This window comes from Zonotrichia albicollis, chromosome 20 (assembly GCF_047830755.1).
Source record: "Zonotrichia albicollis isolate bZonAlb1 chromosome 20, bZonAlb1.hap1, whole genome shotgun sequence".
Taxonomy (NCBI): domain Eukaryota; kingdom Metazoa; phylum Chordata; class Aves; order Passeriformes; family Passerellidae; genus Zonotrichia; species Zonotrichia albicollis.
In genome coordinates, this window is record NC_133838.1 from 8,593,624 (window position 1) to 8,613,100 (window position 19,477).

The window sequence follows — 19,477 nt, forward strand, 5'->3', positions numbered from 1 at the left end:
AACCAGGAAAGTTTAAATTATTTAATTTTTCACCAGAAAAGGTCAGGAGGTCCACGATGGGTGTCCCACCCTGGGAGCAAATTTGGCTGATGCCAGGGCAGCCACCATGGTGGCACTCTGAGCTCCCCATGCTCAGTGTGACCCATGGCCATTGGCTATTCCGGAGATGGTTTCCATGAGGACTTCTTTATTTTTTATTTTTTTTTTTTGTAAAAATGTTGAACAATTCTGGTTTCGTCCCCATGTGGAGCGGGAAAAATTTTGAAATCTCGAACATTTTTGAGGGCTTAAAAACAATTTCCCACCCAGTTATAGCCACCAGTCTCATCAGGATGTGTTTGAAAAGCCTCCAGCAGGAGCTGAGCAGAGCTGGTCTCAGCTGGATACCACTCTCAACGAGAAATGCCGTGGCAAAGGGTCATGTTTCTTCAGAAAAAAAGTATCTTCAATAGCTCAGGAAGTTATTAGTGTCTGCTAACAATAAGAGCTTTGGATTGATTCAATAGATGCTCATTTTAATTGTAAAATGCCAGTAATGAGAAATGTGCCATCCAATGACTCATTTTTCCCTTGTAAAAATTATTGGACATTTTTATTAGTTTTACAAATGACAGGACCTCGTATTTCTGAGAACACTTTATACAAGCCTTGCACAAGCCCACTCTCATAAAAGCGTGTCTGTGGTGACATCCAGAGCCACAAGAAGGGGAGCGGTAGAAAGGCCCAAAGTGGTGAGGACAGCCCACAAGTGGAACTGGCAGGAGCGAACCCCAAGAGGGTGGGAAGGGGTGGATACAGCACCGGAGACATGAGCCCCGGCACTCCTTCCCAGCAGTGCCTTTCTGGAGAGGCACGGGGCAGGCAGGGGGATGGCAGCCCGCCGGCGCCCGCAGCTCTGCCCGCCACGGAGCCCCGGCGGCTCGGGGCGCTGAGCGGAGCCCGGGCGGGCCATGAGCGGGGCGCAGGGAGGGCAGGAGGCAGCCCCGGCCGAGCGGAGCTGAGCCAGGTAAGCGCCGTGCCACGGCACCGGGCAGGGCGGCAGCGCCGAACCCGCCCTGAGCTGCCGCGGAGCCGCTCGCCCCGCGCCCACGGTGCGGTGATACCGGTGTTATCGGTGCTCCCGGTGCGATCATCCCCGGGTTATCTGTGCTCCCGGCGCGATCCATGCCGGGGTTATCGGTGCCGATCCATGCCGGGGTTATCGGTGCTCCCGGTGCGATCCGTGCCGGGGTTATTTGGCTCCCCGGTGCGATCTATGCTGGGGTTATCTGTGCTCCCCGCTGCGATCATCCCCGGGTTATCGGTGCTCCCGGTGCGACCATCCCGGTATTATCTGTGCCGAGCCATGCCGGGATTATCTGTGTCCCCGGTGCGATCTATGCTGAGGTTATCGGTGCTCCCGGTGCGACCATCCCGGTATTATCTGTGCCGATCCATGCCGGTGTTATCTATCCCCGGTGAGATATATCCCGGCTTTATCGGTGCTCCCGGTGGGATCTATGCCGGTGTTATCTGCGCTCCCCGGTACGATCTATGCCGGGGTTATCTGTCCCCGGTGTTATTGGTGTTCCCGGTGTGATCATCCCGGTGTTATCGGTGCTCCTCGGTGCGATTTATCCCCTGTGCTCCCGGTGGAATCTATCCGCTGTGCTCACGGTGCGATCCATGCCGGTGTTATCTGTGCCCCCGGTGCGATCTATCCCTGTTCCATGGGGCGATCTATGCCAGGGTTATCGGTGCTCCCGGTGCGATCTATGCCGGGGTTATCAGCACTCCCAGTGGGATCATCCCGGTGTTATCTGCGCTCCCCGGTACGATCTATACCGGCGTTATCTGTGCCCCCTGTGCGATCTATTCGCTGTGCTCCCGGGGCGATCATCCCGGGATATCTGTGCTCCCGGATGATATCCGATCATCCCGGGAGCTCTGTGCTCTGTATGGACCGGGATAGACATCTGTGCTGTCTATCCCGGTGTTATCGGTGCCCCCGGCGTTATCTGTGCTCCGGGTGCCACCTATTCCTGCGTTTTTTGTCCCCGGTGAGATCCATCCCGGGGCTATCGGTGCTCGGACAGCCGGGCCCCGGGCAGCGCCGGGCTCGCCTGCCCTGGGTTTGCGAGGATCGCGATAAAGGGTCCAGCACGGCCGGGGAGCCGGGGGCAGGGACATCCCGGAGCAGCCCGGCTGAAGGAACCGCGGGACTGCGGCTGGACGGGCTGGAGGGGAGCGCCGGCACCGCGTTCCTCCTGCTCCGGAGAACAGCGGAGCTGCTTTGGCCAGACCGTGCTCTTTTTAAAAAAAAAAATCCAAGCGATTCCCCACGGAAAATTAATTTGTACAAGGGGAGAAAAAGTAGTTTTAGAGAATTTGTCATTTCAGAGTTTCATTTTTTCTGCCTTGCTGACATTATTTGTATTTTTGTTTATGTCTCCTCGTGAGAAGTCCTCTGTGACTCTGCATAGTTTACTGTGAGCTGGCATGATATGACATAATGCAAGAGCTGAGATAGCCCAACACTTCTATTTTAGTTCAGAGGATATTTTAAACTTTATGTTATCCAGGAAATTTCTGAAATATTTGTCCTCATTCCAAGCCAGAATGAAAACAAAAATTTTGAGATGTCGGAAGTTCCCGTGGAACGAGTAGTGAGAGCTCCCAGCTCTGCCACCGTGCATGGCAGGGCAACCAGAGGAGAGGCCCCAGCCCTTGGCATTGGCACTGCAGAGCAGGGAACGGCTTTGTGTGTCCCAGCACATCCCAGGAGGGAGCTCTGGTGGCGACAAACCCTCTCTGGTTTGTGGGGCTCCAGCCTGGAGAGGGAGAGGTTCTGCGGGGCTGCAGGCAGGAGCAGCCCCAAAGCTGAGCTTGGCAAGGCTGGGCTGCTGTGGGATAAACTGGGCTTGGTGGGGCTGCAGGCAGGAGTCCCAGCCCCAAAGCTGAGCTTGGCAAGGCCGAGCTGCTGTGGGATAAAGTGGGCTCTGCAGGAGCCACCAGCCCCAAAGCTGAGCTCGGCAAGGCTGGGCTGCTGTGGGATAGGCTGGGCTTGGCGGGGCTGCAGGCAGGAGCAGCCCCAAAGCTGAGCTTGGCAAGGCCGAACTGGTGTGAGATAGGCTGGGCTCTGCAGGGCTGCAGATAGGAGCCACCAGCCCCAAAGCTGAGCTTGCTAAGGCTGATCTGCAGTGAAATAAACTGGGCTCGGTGGGGCTGCAGGCAGGAATCACCAGCTCCAAAGCTAAGCTTGGCTGAGCTGCTGTGCTGTGCTCTGCAGGGCTGCAGGAGGCCGGGTCCACACTCTCCGTGTCTGGCTGGAAAGCGCTATCAGGTTCCCAAAATCTCTGCCTCTGCCTCTGTGCTGAGACGCTCAATGCTCAGCGCTTTGTTTTGTGTACTCTGGGAGCTGACAATTTGTAAAGACACGCTGCTGGGCTAATCCCCCATCAGCTCCTGGAGCGGGGAGCAGCTGCAGCTGGCAGCTCTGTCCCTTCTCCCACCCCAGCCTGCTGCAGCAGCGAGAGCCTGCAGCCGGCAGCTCGCAGGTTTGGACTTAAACTCAAAGCAGAGCCGGGACCACACAGCACCGTGTGCTCGGCCAGCCGGGCACCGCCAGGTGGCCACAGGTCCTAGCAGGGATGCCAGCCAGCCCTGAGTGCCACAGGGGTCATAGCCCCGGTGATGAGTTCAGCCTGGCTCCCCTGAGTGCCACTGGGGTCTGGAGGGGACGCCAGCCCTGGAGCTGAGCTGTTGTTGGTGCGTTGAGTGAGCTAATGGGTCAGGGAAGTGATAAAATAGAGATTCTGAAAAAGAATCCTCTTTGTATGCAGGAGATATAACAAACAGGCAAAGGGCCAAGGGTCCCTTGCCCATCACTCCATGCACAGAGCTTCCCAGAACCCAGTGAGGTTCTGTGTTTGAGGACTTGAGTGTGCATCAGGCATCCCTGGACATGCCCATCACAAAGAGGCAAAGGGCCAAGGTGTTGGGGAAGATGAAACAGGAAAGCTTTATAAATATGATTGTCTGGCAAAAGATTTTGAGAATATGGAAACTCTAAACCGGATTGAAATGAAAGCAAGGTTTGAGATCCCTCAGTTACTGAACAACTGGAAAACAATGGCATGGCCAGCTGAAGGTGATCCCCTTTGGATCAAACAATCCCCTCTGCTTGCAGACAGGCCCAAGGCTCAGAGCAGACCCTACAGCTTGGCAGAAGGGGCCCAAAGAGGAGTTTTTAGGGTTTAAAATGTGGTAATGTAATGATTCTTATAGGCTGTATGGAAATGCTGTGGGATTTGTACCTTGTACTGGAGTGGTTAGTAAGAATTAGAATATTCAGCAGAGAAGATTTATGATATTGTAACGGGAACCTTGCTCTCTTACTCTCTCTTTCTCATCCTCTCTCCCCCTCTCTTCTCTCGGCCCTGCTCTGAGCTGTGGCTGGCAGCTCCCAGCAGGGCCCTGCACCCAGGCCCTTTGCAATAAACCACGAGTTCCCAGCCCTGCCTTCAGAGATCTCTGGTGTCTGTCCATCCCAACCATCCTACCCCCATCACTCCTACACCAAGGGTTTCTTGCCCATCACCTCATGCACAGAGCTCACCCAGTGGGGTTTTCTGTGTTTTGGGGGCCCTGGGACACTCTGGGAGCTGAGTGTCCATCAGGGAAGGCACCAGAGCCATTGCTTGGCATGTGCAAGGCCTCAGATCTCACAAAAACTCATTTTTAAGCTACTCGGGATCTGTCAGAGCAAATGAGCCGCAGTTTCAGCAGCATTTGATCCTGGTTTAACCCTGGGAAAGCAACTGTGTTACAAATATTTATCTGATGAGGTAAAGCATCAATATCCTTGAATCTTACATTAAAAAATACTGGACCAGAGCATCTTGTGGGTTTTGCTTTTTTCCCCTGCTGATTTGTTTCACGATATGCCAGAAGCATGGCTTGAGTTAGGGCTTTGGCAGGGGCTTTTATCATGATTGATATAGTGGAGGATAGAAAAGAAATTTGGTTATCAGAGGATGCCAGAACTCGACTTCCTAGCACATACATTCAATAATGCAAAAATTCTCCTTTAAAGGTCTCCTTAGAGCAAATCCCAGTCATCACAAAACCCATGGAGATAAATTAAATTACATTTTAATAGTGGAGAATTCATTCCTGGGCCAGGCGCAGCAGTGAAAGTATGTTCTCTCTTAGGCAAAAGCAGCCTCATCTCCCATCAAAATTCTGAATGTTACCAGATGAAAAACTTAATTGGAAATGAAACCCAGGGCAGAGGCACCAAGAGAGACTGCCCCAGCTCCTGCTGCCCTGCTCCACAGCTGCCCTGCCTCTGTTCTTGCTTGTCCTGCCCTGTTCTGGGATTGCTGAGCCTCCTGAAAAAGCCAGGCTTGACCCGTCTCTCCCTCATGCTGTCGTCCTGTAGATATTTAAAATACATCTCTCCCTCCTGGTGTTGTCCTGTAGATATTTAAAATACATTTGTCCCTCATGCTGTTGTCCTGTAGATATTTAAAATACATCTCTCCCTCAAGCTTTTGTCCTGTAGATATTTAAAATACATCTCTCCTTCATGTTGTTGTCCTGTAGGTATTTAAAATACATCTCTCCCTCATGCTGTTGTCCTGTAGGTATTTAAAATACATCTCTCCCTCATGTTGTTGTCCTGTTGATATTTAAAATACATCTCTCCCTCATGCTGTCCTGCAGATATTTAAAATATATTTGTCCCTCATGGTGTTGTCCTGTAGGAATTTACAATACATCTCTCCTTCATGCTGTTGTCCTGTAGGTATTTAAAATCCACGCAGATGCAGGCCGGGGTGTCTGAAGTGTGTTCTGTGTGCCCCTGGTGCCTGGTGTGGGGATTTTGGGGAGGGTTGGTGGCACAGGGGGATTGGGGTGAGGGGATTCAGGGGCTGCTGGGGGGGAAATGGATTTGTAGAAAGATGGATTTGTAGAAATGGATTGGTAGAACTTTGTAGGAAGTTCTGAGGGTCTGGCAGAAGGCACACACAGTATCTGTGTGCAAGCTTTGGCATGAGAAAAGGGCATTGTCTGGCACTGCTGTGGGGGGCAGCCTCACCTCTAGGTCCCACATAATGATTGCATCCAAAACTGGAAGGGGGAAAAGGCAGAAAGAGACAGGGCAGAGCTGCCACGGTTGTGCCATGGTCCCTCCCACCAAGGGAGCCTTTCCCTCCTCATCCTCCCCTTCCTGGGAGCCTGAGCCTTGCTCCCTGCCTGGCCTCCTCCACCCCAGCCTCATCCTGCAGTGCCTTTCCCTCCTCATCCTCCCCATCCCAGCCTCCCCTTGGCCAGCTGTGGCTCTCAGCAGCAGCCTGGGATCAGGATGGGGACAATCCCTGATGGAGAGGACAGGGATGAGGATGGGGACAATCCCCATGGAGAGGACAGGGATGAGGATGGGGACAATCCCCATGGAGATGCTCCCACACAAGGGATGAGGATGAGGATGAGGATGAGGATGGGGACAATCCCCATGGAGAGGACAGGGATGAGGATGGGGACAATCCCCAATGGAGAGGACAGGGATGAGGATGGGGACAATCCCCATGGAGATGCTCCCACACAAGGGATGAGGATGAGGATGAGGATGAGGATGGGGACAATCCCTGATGGAAAGGACAGGGATGAGGATAGGGACAATCCCCATAGAGAGGAAAGGGATGAGGATGGGGACAATCCCCATGGAGAGGCTCCAGCAGGGATGACGATGAGGATGGGCATGGGGACAATCCCCATAGAGAGGAAAGGGATGAGGATGGGGACAATCCCTGATGGAGAGGACAGGGATGAGGATGAGGATGGGGACAATCTCCATCCTGGCCTCCCCTCTGGGAGCCTGAGCCTTGCTCCCTGCCCAGCCTCCTCCACCCCAGCCCCATCCTGCAGTGCCTCTCTCCCCTCCATGTCTGCACAATGACAAAACCCCCAGGCAGAATCAGCTCCTCGCTCAGTGCTGCATCCAATTAATTCTATGGTTTAAGACACAACATGTGGACATTTCCCATCCACACCAGCAAAGCTCTGCTGGGGAGTTCTGCAGGACTGCTGCATGGCACAAGGTGGCTGGGCACGGCAGATGTGCATCCTTGGGAGAGTGCCAAGCTGTAATTAGAGTAATTACATGTAATTAATATGTTCTAGAAGTGGCTTAGATACAGCAGAGAGAGCACATAATTAACTTCTTTCACTGCACAGGGCTCCCCTTTAGGTGTTTGCTGCACAGGTTCCCCTCCAGGTGTTTGCTGCTGATCTCCCTTTAGGTGTAGATTTCCCCTTTAGGTGTTTGCTGCAGTGATGTTCCTGGGCCAGCCTGGAGGGTCCCTGCCCAGGGGACACACATCCACAGCTGGTGAGGACACACAGACAGGAATTTCCACCCATTGCTGCTGTGTCAGGACAACCCAGAGCACCAACACCTATTCTGTGGGTGAGCAGCAACCTCCAGCTCATGCCCGGGGCATTCCCAAACTGCTCCAGCACCCCAAAATCACCCCAGGGTCCCAAAACTGCTGCATCCTGCTATCCTGGGGCATTCCTAAACTACCCCAGCATCCCAAAATCACCCCAGGGTCCCAAAACTGCCTCAGGTCCCTTCTGCTGCATCCTGCTCTCTGTGGGCACAGCCGGGCCAGCAGGAGCTCTGTGCCAGTGTCACTGCCAGTCCAGGATGTGTGGGGGTCTCTGCTGTTCAGAGGGACACCAAGATATTTTTAAAAGTCTCTTTTCCCAGCCTGGTGGTCGAAGAAGGAGTCAGAGCTCTTCAGTTCTTGGTCTCAAGGTTGTTTATTGTATTTTATCTGTGAAATTCTTTCTCCTGTCCTGCCAAGGTCTGCTCAACAGGACAGTCAGAGGCACTCTGGTGTTATCTTTTTATACGAAAAACTACATGTACGTTATTTACAATTACATCCCAATATCCATCACCTATGTTAGACAGTGAGCTTCTGCTCCAAACCAATCCAAAAGTGCCAGCATCACAGCAGAAGATGGAGGCCAAGAAGGAGAAGGAGAAAGGCTGGATATGCCCAGATTCCTCCATCTTGCCCTCTGAACCCCCATTCTAAAAACCCCAAAATTCCACATTTTTCACCCCATGATAAATTCACTATCATTCTACTTAAACTGTCATGGCTTGTAATTCTTCATCTAAGGTTGGTAATTTGCTCCATGGGTCATAATCAAAGTCATAGGGTGTTTTGGGCTCAGTGCCAGGGTCTCTGAGCCCCCTGGCAGGGGTCTGGCAATCCAGGACAGCCAGAGGGATGTCCTGGGTCCGGACAAGGATTCAGAGCTCTGCCCTGGCTGTGCAGGTGACCCCCAGGACTCCCCAGGTTGTCCCCACACGGTGAAGGGAGCCCCCAACAATCCCAGGCTTCCTGCATGTCCTGCATGTGGGGTTTTGTCCCTCATGATGTGCCACATCTGGGACTCACCAGTTGGACATGGCAGTGCTATTTCCATGTTGAACTGTAACTTTTTTACCCCCAGCCGTTCCAGGGCTTACAACTATTGTGTGGGGTTTTTAATGTTGCAAGAATTTATATTGGGAAAAAAGTGCCTTTTTTTTTTTGTTCCTTTTTTTTTTCTCTATGCCTTGGGAAATGTCATCCAGCAGGAATGTTCCCAAGAGCTGCTGATGGCTGAGAGAAGGATGGGCTCGAGCAGGGGCTGCATGCCCAGCTTTGCTCCCAAGCCTGTCCCAGTGTCGCAGGAGTGGCTGTGGCTCCCTTGGGTGCCCCATTTTTGCTCCTCAGGCTCTGTCCCTGCTCCTCAGGGACATCGGCAGCAGGGAGCAGATGCCTGCAGAGGGACAGGCTGCTCACAGAGCCACTCCTGCTGCAGATCCTCTTGGTTCCATGCCCTCCTGGCTGTGCCAGTGGCCTCTTCCCCTTCCAGCTCTGCATGGAGTTTACAAGAAATGCTGCAAGATGTGTCATCATTCAAATTTCTCTTTAACAGTACCCCAAAGTGATTTATTTTGCCCCAAACATCAAAGCCCCCTGAGCAATGCTGGGAGAGGCAGGGCTTCCCCCCAAGCCTCTGATGGTGCTCACAGGAGTTCTTGGGTGAGGGAAGAGAGGAGGATCTGACTCCATGTTTCAGAAGGCTGATTTATTATTTTATGATATATATTACATTAAATCTATACTAAAAGAATAGAAGCAAAGGTTTCATCAGAAGGCTAGCTAAGCTAAGAATAGAAAGGAATGATAACAAAAGCTTCTGTCTCGGACAGAGAGTTTAAGCCAGCTGACTGTGATTGGCCATTAATTACAAACAAACTAACATGAGACCAATCACAGATGCACCTGTTGCATTCCACAGCAGCAGATAATCAATGTTTACATTTTATTCCTGAGGCCTCTCAGCTTCTCAGGAGGAAAAATCCTAAGAAAAGGATTTTTCATGAAAAGATGTCTGTGACACAAGCCCTCTGCCCTGCCTGGGGGCCGGACACCCTCCCTGGGACTGAGGTGGCTTCAGATGGGACCAGGGGCGGCGGAGCAGGGACAGGATGAGAGTGCAGATCTTCCCCTGAAAATACAAGTGAGGTGGGTGTGGATTGCCCTGCTGCGACGGTGCTGAGGCCTTTTCCAGGCTCAGCATCACTTTCAGGAGCAGGTACCAAAGTCTTGGGTTGCTGTTGTTAATTGCAGCCCCCAGATGTGCAGGATGTCTCTGCTTCTGCCCGTGCAGCTGAAGAACGAGTCTGGACTCTTCACTTTTCTGTCTTGAGGTTGTTTATTAATTCTTATCTATAAAATTTTCTTTCTGCCCAGCCGAGATCTGCTCAGCAGGGCAGCCACAGGCACTCTGTGTTGTCCTTTGATACTACAAACTACGTATAACATATTTACACTTAATTCCCAATACCTATCACCGGTGTTAGACAGTGAACTAACTAGACTTAGAACTCTATTCTAAATACAACATATTTACAATTACTTTTTAATACCTATCACCTATGTTAGACAGTGAGCTTCTACTCTAAACCAATCCCAAAGTGCCAACATCACTGCAGAAAATGGAGAACAAGAAGAAGAAGAAGAAAGGCTGGACATGCCCAAGTTCCTCCATCTTGTCCCCAAAACCCCCATACCAAAAATCTACATTTTCACCCAGCGATCATTTTATTATTATACTATTCAAACCTGTGTGACTTTCAGGTTCTCATACAAAGCTGGTAACTTGCTCCAAGGGTCAAAATCAAATCCCCAGGTGCTCTGGGCTGTGTGCCAGGGTCTCTGAGCCCCCCAACTCTGGACACCCAAAGGGATGCACTGAGTTCTGACACCAAAGAAAAAAGAATAATAATGAGAAAGAAACAGCGAGGAGATGTGAGTCTGCGTCTCCCTCTCTTCTGCCAGGATTCAGAGCCACACTGCACCATGGGCATGGGGATGCAGGCACAGCATCTCCTCTGTGCCCAGGGGATCCCCAGTGCTGCTCTCCTCCCCAGCTTTGCAGGGGAATTTAACAGAAAACTGCAGCAGCTCCTGCCTCTCCTGTCGGGATCTTTAGCTGCTCAGAGTGACTCTGAGGAAAGGTCTAAACTCTCTTTTCTCAGCTCAGCTTTTGAAGGACTTAGGGCTATTTATTTATTGTTTTTAAGGTTGTTTATTTCATCTTATCTATAAAAAAAATTCTTTTGCCTTGCTGAGGTCAGTTCAGTAAGACAGTTTAAGGCATTTTTCACAATAGAAGATTTCCAGTTGCATCATATTTGGAATAACATTGATTTGCACTGGTTTCTTCTTTTTCCTGTATCTTGGGCAAAAGCCTGGTGCTTTCTCACTTTACACTGATTTTGCACAGTTTTTTTACATGTTTATCTTTTGCATCTGAAGCTTGATCATCAGGCAAATGCTGTTTCTGTCACTTTTGAGGGACTGGACTATTGAGGAGCTCAGTGCAGCTCACACAACATCCACAAACCCAGAGTGCTGCTGTCCTTGCCAGCCCTCAGTGCTGCTCTGCCCCAAGGAATCTGTGACAATATTGGGATTAAATTAGCTTCCCTGAGCTGCAGAGGGGTCACTGTGCCAGGCCCCCGGTTAATCCAGCAGGACAGAGGGAACAGAAGCCTCCCTGCACTGGGAAAGGAAAACAAGGGGGTCTGTTTGCAATTCCTGCAGCTAATTCAAACAGCATTCCTCACCCAAAGGGGGAAAGGGCCCCGGGAGCAAATGGGAAAGGAGCATTTCCCAACATGCACAGAATGCTGCTCCTTGGGGACAGGGGAATGTCCAGACTGCAGGGATGGGGTACCAGGAGATGTGCCAGGGTCTGGAGAGGGGTCTGAACAGTGAGGTGGGGCACACAGGAGATATCCTGGTCACACAGGAGCTGCCTTGGGGCACACAGGAGCTGCCCTGGGCACACAGGAGATACCCTGGGCACACAGGAGATTCCCTGGGCACAAAGGAGCTGCTCTGTTGATGTTCAGGTATTATAAACAACTGCCTGGGTTGTCACTCACCCTGCAGCAGAGAAACCTCAGAGCAGCAGAACCCTCAGAGAACCCTCAGTGAACCCTTAGAGAACCCTCAGAACCCTCAGAGAACCCTCAGAATCCTCAGAGAACTATCAGAGAACCCTCAGAACCCTCACAACCCTCAGAGAACCCTCAGAGAACCCTCAGAACCCTCAGAGAACTATCAGAGAACCCTCAGAACCCTCAGAACCCTCACAGAACTATCAGAGAACCCTCAGAACCCTTGGAGAACCCTCAGAATCCTCAGAGAACCCTCAGAACCCTCAGAAAACCCTCAGAACCCTCAGAAAACCATCAGAACCCTCAGAGCACCCTCAGAATTCTCAGAGAACTATCAGAGAACCCTCAGAGAACCATCAGAACCCTCAGAGCACCCTCAGAATCCTCAGAGAACCCTCAGAGAACCCTCAGAACCCTCAGAGAACCATCAGAACCCTCAGAGCACCCTCAGAACCCTCAGAGAACGCTCAGAGAACCCTCAGAGCAGCAGAACCCTCAGGGAACCCTCAGAGCAGCAGCCAGAAAAGAGCTCATGTCCACTCTGGGAGTGTCACAGACACTTTCAGGATGTGCTCACTTTCCTTCTGCTTTCTCTGTGAGTGCCTTTTCTGCTTTTTGCTTGTGCTGAGATATGATCAGAGGCTGCTGAGGCACCAGGGATGAGTGAAGCACCTTCTGTACCAGCTGGGAGTTTGTGGGCACTGCTGGGTTCATGTGGGTCTGAAAGCAGCTGTGGGGCAGAGCTGGGTACAGGCACAGCCCCTCTGTCCTCAGCTGCACCAGAGCAGGGACAGGGCTCCTGCAGCCCCTGGGCAGGGCCACCTTCCATGGAGACACCTTTGAGAGAGGCAGAGGGGTTTGCAAAGCAGGAAATGTAGAGGGATGAAATTAGAACAAAATATTGCAGGTTTTTAAAGTCCTGACACTCAGGACATCCCTCTGTCTGTCCTGAGCAGCCAAGACCCCTGCCAGAGGGGGTTCAGAAACCCAAAAATGCCCCTGTGGTTTTGATTATGACCCATGGAGAAAATTACCAACCTTATATGAGGATCTGCAAGCCATGACACATAGTGAATTTATCACAGGGTGAAAAATAGATTTTTGGGGTTTTTAGAATGGGGGTTCAGGGGGCAAGATGGAGGAATCTGGGCATGTCCAGCCTTTCTCCTTCTCGCCCTCCATCTTCTGCTGGGATGGTGGCACTTTTAGGTTGGTTTAGAGTAGAAGCTCACTGTCTAACATAGGTGATAGGTATTGGGAAGTAATTGTAAATAAAGTACAGGTAGTTCATAGTATAAAAAACTAACACCACCCCAAGGGCTGGAAACAATTACCAGCTTTGTGTGAGGAGTTACAAGCCACAAGAGTTTGAATGGAATGATAGTGAATTAATCACTATCACAGGGTGAAAATGTAGAATTTTGGGGTTTTTAGAATGGGGGTTCAGGGGGCAAGATGGAGGAATCTGGGCATATCCAGCCTTTCTGCTTCTTCTTCTTCTTGGCCTCCATCTTCTGCTGTGATGGTGGCACTTTTGGATTGGTTTAGAGTAGAAGCTCACTGTCTAACATAGGTGATGGATATTGGGAAGTAATTGTAAATATTGTAAATGTAGTTTTTAGTATAAAAAGATAACACCAGAGTGCCTCTGCCTGACCTGCTGAACAGACCTTGGCAGGACAGGAGAAAGAATTTTATAGATAAGAAACAATAAACAACATTGAGACCGAGAACTGAAGAGTTCTCACTCCTTCTTCAAGCACCAGGCTGGGAAAAGAGACTTTAAAATATTTTGGGGTCACGGTGAGCAGCAGAGACCCCTACAGTAGAGGAGAAGCATGTCCTTTAAGGTGGGCTGGGGGATGTGGGGCAATTGGCACTCCCTGTGCAGAAGCAGAGTGGGGTTGTCCCCTCAGAGCCATTGTGCCATGTCCCAGCCAGAGGAGTCTGGAGAATCTGCTGTGGGTGTGAATGAACCCTCTGCTTTCCATCTGGAGCAGCTTGGCCTCTTCTCCTGCTAAAACAGGGGATTTCATGTCCTTTTGTACTGGAGAGAAACAACCTGTTTGGGATTAATTTGGGATCAGCCTCAAGAGCCATTAGCTACATAAAACCAAAGCTGCAAATGAGCTCCTGTCAGAGGGGGAGGAAATGCAGGACTTGGTGCTGGGTTTATTGAGCAGGTTTTGGTGTGATTTACACTAAAATTGCAGATGTGTCTGCAATGACACCTCTGGAGCTGTGAGTGTGTCCCCTTGCCTCCAGCCAGCCCCACTGCTGTGCTCTAGCCCTGCTGCTGCATCTGGGGCTGTCAGCACTGCCAGGTTTATTTTATTTTTATATCACAAAATTTGGGTTTATCTCTCACTTGGAAACTTGATCTACAGCTGTCAGCTAAGCCTGCACCACTCCAGTATCAGAAAGGAGGTCTGGCTGCTCAATGTGCATGAAATACACATTGGGTTCATCAGATTTTTTACTCATCATGCAGATTTTGGGTTCTGTACTCATCATACAGATTTTGGGTTCATCAGATTTTTTTTTATACAAAATACAGATTTTGGGTTCATCAGAATTTTCACTCATCCAGTCAATGGAGTGACGTTGTCCCTGACAACATTTGATGGCACTTGAGAATTTTCTACAATAGAAAGTTAAAAAAAAAAAGCTCTAAATAGAAATAGAAAAAGGTCTTGGATGTGGAGATTTGCAGCAGTGGCTGCTCAGCAGCTGCCAACAAGCAGCACAAATTCACCACACTCCTGTGGGACAGCAAAGGTCTCAGGGACATAATTTACAAATAAAAAACCATTTAATGAGGTGCCAAGGAGAGTTCAGGATGAATAAAACATCCCCGTGCATGAGCACTAACACACACAGCACAAAGGGAAAGCTGCAGGAAGGGTGAGCGTCCCCTCCTGCCCGAGTTTGGGTTGTTTTGCACCTCTGTGCTCACAGAGCTCTGTGTGAGGAATTGATGAGGATCTCTGGGTCTTGGTGCCCTGTTCTGTGCCCACACCCCTGCCCTCCTCTTCCTCAGGGCTGTCAGCTCCATCCTGAGGCACTGAGCACTCCAGGGCTGGTGCCAGCAGCTCTCAGGGACCTCTCTGCAGTGGGGGCTCATGAACAGCAGAGCATTGAAGGGGAACTGCCCTGGCCAAGCAGGGCACCCAGGAGGGCTCCAGGAGCCTCCCCAGGGCTCCTCATACCCTTTGGAGGATCTCAGAGCCCTGCCAGCCTGGGGAGCCTCCCCAGGACACTGCCAGGGTCCCAGGGGCTGCTGGGCAGCTGGGCACACACCCTGGCACAGCTCTGCAGGGACCAGGGCTCTGGGCAGCACAGAACCAGGGATGAGGGTCACTCATGGCTGCTGGCCCTCGGGGGGCTGGTGGCCACCAGCTCCTCTGTGTGGCTTGAACAGGAGCACTGGGGCTTGTACAGGAGCACTGGCCAGGGCTCCTGGGAGCACCTGAGCCCCTGTGCAGGATCTGCTCACCCCAGCACACATGGTGGAGCTCAGGGAAGGTTCCTGAGTCCCTGTGCTGATCTGCTCACCCCAGCAGCCATGGTGGGGCTCAAGGAAGGTGCCTGAGAACCCTGAGCAGGATCTGTCACCCCAGCACACATGGTGGGGCTCAGGTGCAGGATCTGCTCACCCCAGCAGGCATGGTGGGGCTCAAACACCTTCCTTGAGCCCCTGTGCAGGATCTGCTAACCCCAACAGCCATGGTGGGACTCAGGGAAGGTGCCTGAGACCCTGTGCAGGATCTGCTTACCCCAGTAGGCATGGTGGGGTTCCAGGGAACACCTGAACCCCTGTGCAGGATTTGCTCACCCCAGCAGGCACGATGGTGTTCCAGGGAACATCTGAGCAGGATCTGCTCAGCCCAGCAGGCACAGTGGGGCTCAGACACCTTCCCTGAGCCCCTGTGCAGGATCTGCTAACCCCAACAGCCATGGTGGGGCTCAGGTGTTCCCTGTGCAGGATCTTCTCACCCCTGTGCAGGATGTGCTCACCCAGCAGCCATGGTGGGGTTTAGGGAAGGTACCTGAGCTCCTGTGCAGGATCTGCTCCACCCCAGCAGCCATGGTGGGGCTGAGGTGTTCTCTGTGCAGAATCTGCTCACCCCAGCAGGCACAGTGGGGCTCAGACACCTTCCCTGAGCCCCTGTGCAGGATCTGCTCACCCCTGTGCTGATCTGCTCACCCCAGCAGCCATGGTGGGGCTCAGGGAAGGTGCCTGAGCACTGACATCCCCTGTCCCCTGCCCAGAGCAGGCTCTGCCATGTGCTCACCCTGCTGGAGGAGGCACAGGGAGCTGAGGGCCCAGGGAGCAGAGCTCCCAGGCTGCTCAGGGGTGCTGCAGGGCAGATATCCCAGGCAGTCCCATGCTGCTCCCCTGAGCAGGAGTGTTTCCTCAGCAGTGGAAAAACAACCAGGCTCTGAGCTCTTTGCCTTCATGCCTTCCCCCCCTCCAGAGGATAATAAGCTGCTTTTAATATCTGACATGTTTATTAACAGATGCAGTTGTGACAGCTGATGACTTCATACGCCACTTACCACTGAAATGTTAGTAATAACTCGGAATTAGCTGTCATAAATTAAAAAAAAAAAAAGACTACAAAGACAACTGGATGGTGTGTCACCCTGCAGTAATTCACTGAGACCCTGCTGGCTCTGGAAAGTCCTTTGTGGAGCTCCAGTCCGGGTTTTGCAACAGCCACACAATATTTTGGCTGGATATTGTCTGAGGAGGTGGTACCAGTGGGGTGGAATTCCCTCATGCAGGAGTTTGTACTGGATGCCTTTACAAAGCTGCATAGTCTGGTAATAATAATAGTAATAATAATAGTAATAATAAAGCCTCCTGGCTGGTGGATGGGATGGAGTCTTCGGATTGAGAGCAGCATTTATGGACGTGCAAATTGCTCTGAGGTGATCACAAACTTTCTGCTTTGCAGCGTGGGCTGAGGGAGCAGGAGCCAGCCCGAGCTGGGATCCCGCACATCGCAGGAGGGTTTTGTTCCTCTGTGCCAAACCCGGGACCCCCTCAGGAACCTGCCTCAAAAACCGAGCCACCAAAACCTCCACACGCACCCGGCTTCTCCATGGACTCGCCATGAATCTATTTTTCGTTTTTTTTTTGACAGAAACGTGCGCGTAACTTTCTCTGGAGGAACTGAGGAATTTTTTAGTTGTTCTCGTAGCGTTTTAAAGCTGAGAACGCAGTAGAGTCTTTCCCGCAGGGATGAGGGAGTGACAAGCTGAAGGTAAGGGCTTCAAGCATGCATGTTTGTGTGGATGGAGCTTTTGCAACGCGGGGCTGCTAATGAAGAGCCCGAGAGCCGTGTCAGCATCTGCCCGCGGGCTCGCCTTGTGCAACGTGGATAATGAGCGCAGACAATGAGAGCGGAGCGGGATCACAGCACCATCTGTGGGATCCCCTTCCTCCCTCCCTCCCTTCCCTCCTCTCCCTTCCCCCGAGCTGCTGCGGCTTGCAGGAGAGCTGGGCTGAGCTCTGTGTGTGCCCTGGCACCGTCCGGGCTGGGGACAGGGACACAGGGACAGAGGGACAGAGCTGGACTGATCTCTGTGTGCCCTGGCACTGTGTTAGCATCTGGGCTGGGGACAGGGACACAGGGACAGAGGGACAGAGCTGGACTGATCTCTGTGTGCCCTGGCACTGTGTTACCATCCGGGCTGGGATAGAGGGACAGGGACAGAGGGACAGAGCTGGACTGATCTCTGTGTGCCCTGGCACTGTGTTAGCATCTGGGCTGGGGACAGGGACACAGGGACAGAGGGACAGAGCTGGACTGATCTCTGTGTGCCCTGGTACCGTGTTAGCATCTGGGCTGGGGACAGGGACACAGGGACAGAGGGACAGAGCTGGGCTGCTCTCTGTGTCCCCCTGCACTCTGTTACCATCCCAGACTGGGGACAGGGACAGAGGGACAGAGCTGGGCTGATCTCTGTGTGTGCCCTGGCACCGTGTTAGCATCATGGGCTGGGGACAGAGGGACAGAGCTGGGCAGCTCTCTGTGTCCCCGTGGCTGCTCTCTGTGTCCCCTGTCACTGTATTACCATTCCAAACTGGGGACAGGGACAGAGCTGGGGTGTTGATCAGCTGCCTGGAGCTCCTGGCTGGTTCTGTTCCAGCTGTGGGTCCAGCTCTGCCCTCTGCCCTTGCCCTGGTGCCAGGCACGGGGGCAATGGGAGGATAAGAAGGAATTTGCTGCTGGCTCAGCCCTAAGGCAAGGCTGCTGCCAGGCACCCATGGGGGCATGGGGTAGGAATAGCTCTGTGCAGCTGGAATGGGGGATCCGTGGGGAGAGAATTAATAATGGGGATGATGGCAGTAATTAGAGCGGTGTGAGCTGGTGCTGACGTGCAGGGAAGTGCTGCTGGATTCAGTGAGGGCTCCTGCAGTTCGGCTGGGGCTCAGCTCCCCAAGGGTCAGGGTGGCTTCAGCCTCGGTGCTGATGGAGCCAGGAGCTGTGAGATGTGGCTGGGGGTCACTGGATTGGAGTATTTTATAGTTTCAGGCATGTGTGCTCCCCTGAACGGTGGGGTTTGGGTTTAATGAGGCACTTACAGTGAAAGGCATTAAAATAGGGTAATACAGGCAATAATCCAGGCAGACAAAGGGCATGACATGACTTTGGAAACATAAATGATCTTCTTCTGAGGTCCCTTGTCACTCTAAAGTCTCCCAACATCCCCCAGCTTTCATTTGACTTTCTTTCTCTAGTTTTTCTAGCCTTTCTTTCCTAGTCCATGTGTGCACGTGTGGAGCCTCCACTCTGCTGCGCAGGGGTCAGCAGTACCCACACACAAAAATCTGTCACCTGGAGGTCTGGGAGCTTACAATGCTGGGGTGGCCAGATCTGTGCTGAGATCTGCCAGGGACTGAATGCAGTGGAGCCTCTTTTTGGAGGGTTCTCCACTCACAATGATTTTGTCTGAGCTCAGAGTGGGTGAAGCCCTGACTCCATCCCTCACTCCGCTGTGGGGCCAGGGCTGCACAGGCTGGAGGGGAGGATGGCAGCAATGTCAGTGCTGTAACACGCCTGGGAACCACCCTGGAATAAAGGATCGAGCTGGATCAGCTCCCCCGGCCCTGCGCGGCCGCTGCGAGAGCAGCAGCACCACCCTGAGGGACGAGGCAGGGAGGAGCCGGGAGAGGGGACACGCTCGGGAATGCGGGTCAGGGATGCCATGAGCACGGCCAAGAGCTCTGGAGATTCAGGGCAGTGATGCCAAAAGCTCTGGAAATGCAGGGATGCCCTGAGCACTGCTGAAAGATCTGGAAGTGCAGGGAGGCTCTAAGCACAGCCAAAAGCTCTGGAAATGCAGGGCAGGAATGCCCTGAGCACGGTCAAGAGCTCTGGAAATGCAGGGATACCCTGGGCATGGCAAAAGCTGTGGAGATGCAGGGCAGGGATGCTCTGACCACAGCCAAAACCTCTGCAGATGCAGGGATGCCCTGAGCACAGCCAAAAGCTCTGGAAATGCAGGACAGTGATGCCAAAGGCTCTGGAAATGCAGGGCAGTGATGCCAAGAGCTCTGCAGATGCAGGCAGGGATGTCCTGAGCACTGCCAAGCCCAGCTGGCTGTGCCACCGTGTGCAGGCTTGCTGCTCCCACAGCTGCAGCCAGACCCCAAACACAGAGCTGTACCCAACACACACAGGTTTGGTGCTCCTACAGATCCCAAACACAGATCTGTGCCCGCCAGGGTGATCCCAGTGCAGCTCCAGCTGCTGCTCTGGTTCTGTGGAGGAGCAGCAGGCACAGATCCTGCAGCCTGCCTGCCTCAGGGCTCTCCTTGTGCAGAGCAGCCTGTGTGCTGGCATGAGGGCCACGGGAATCCCCCTGTAAAACATTTCCTGATGTTTTACAGGGCTGGAGCTCTCTGCTCCTGGAGGGAGGCCTGTGGCACTGGGGTTGTTTTGG

At 52.5% G+C, this 19,477-nt stretch overlaps 1 protein-coding gene across 3 annotated transcripts in view; it reads left to right on the forward strand.

Annotated features, from left to right (window-relative positions):
• Positions 1–635: 635 nt before the first annotated feature.
• Positions 636–19,477, forward strand: part of RSPO1 (R-spondin 1) — a 33,921-nt gene continuing 15,079 nt past the window's right edge. The window contains exon 1 of one of the 3 annotated variants that reach the window (XM_074555651.1): positions 636–731. The gene's annotated coding sequence lies outside the window, so the exon portion shown is untranslated. Of the gene's footprint in view, positions 732–769; positions 1,007–16,269; positions 16,792–19,477 lie in introns of those variants that run through there. The other 2 variants (XM_074555649.1, XM_074555650.1) reach the window with 2 other exon arrangements.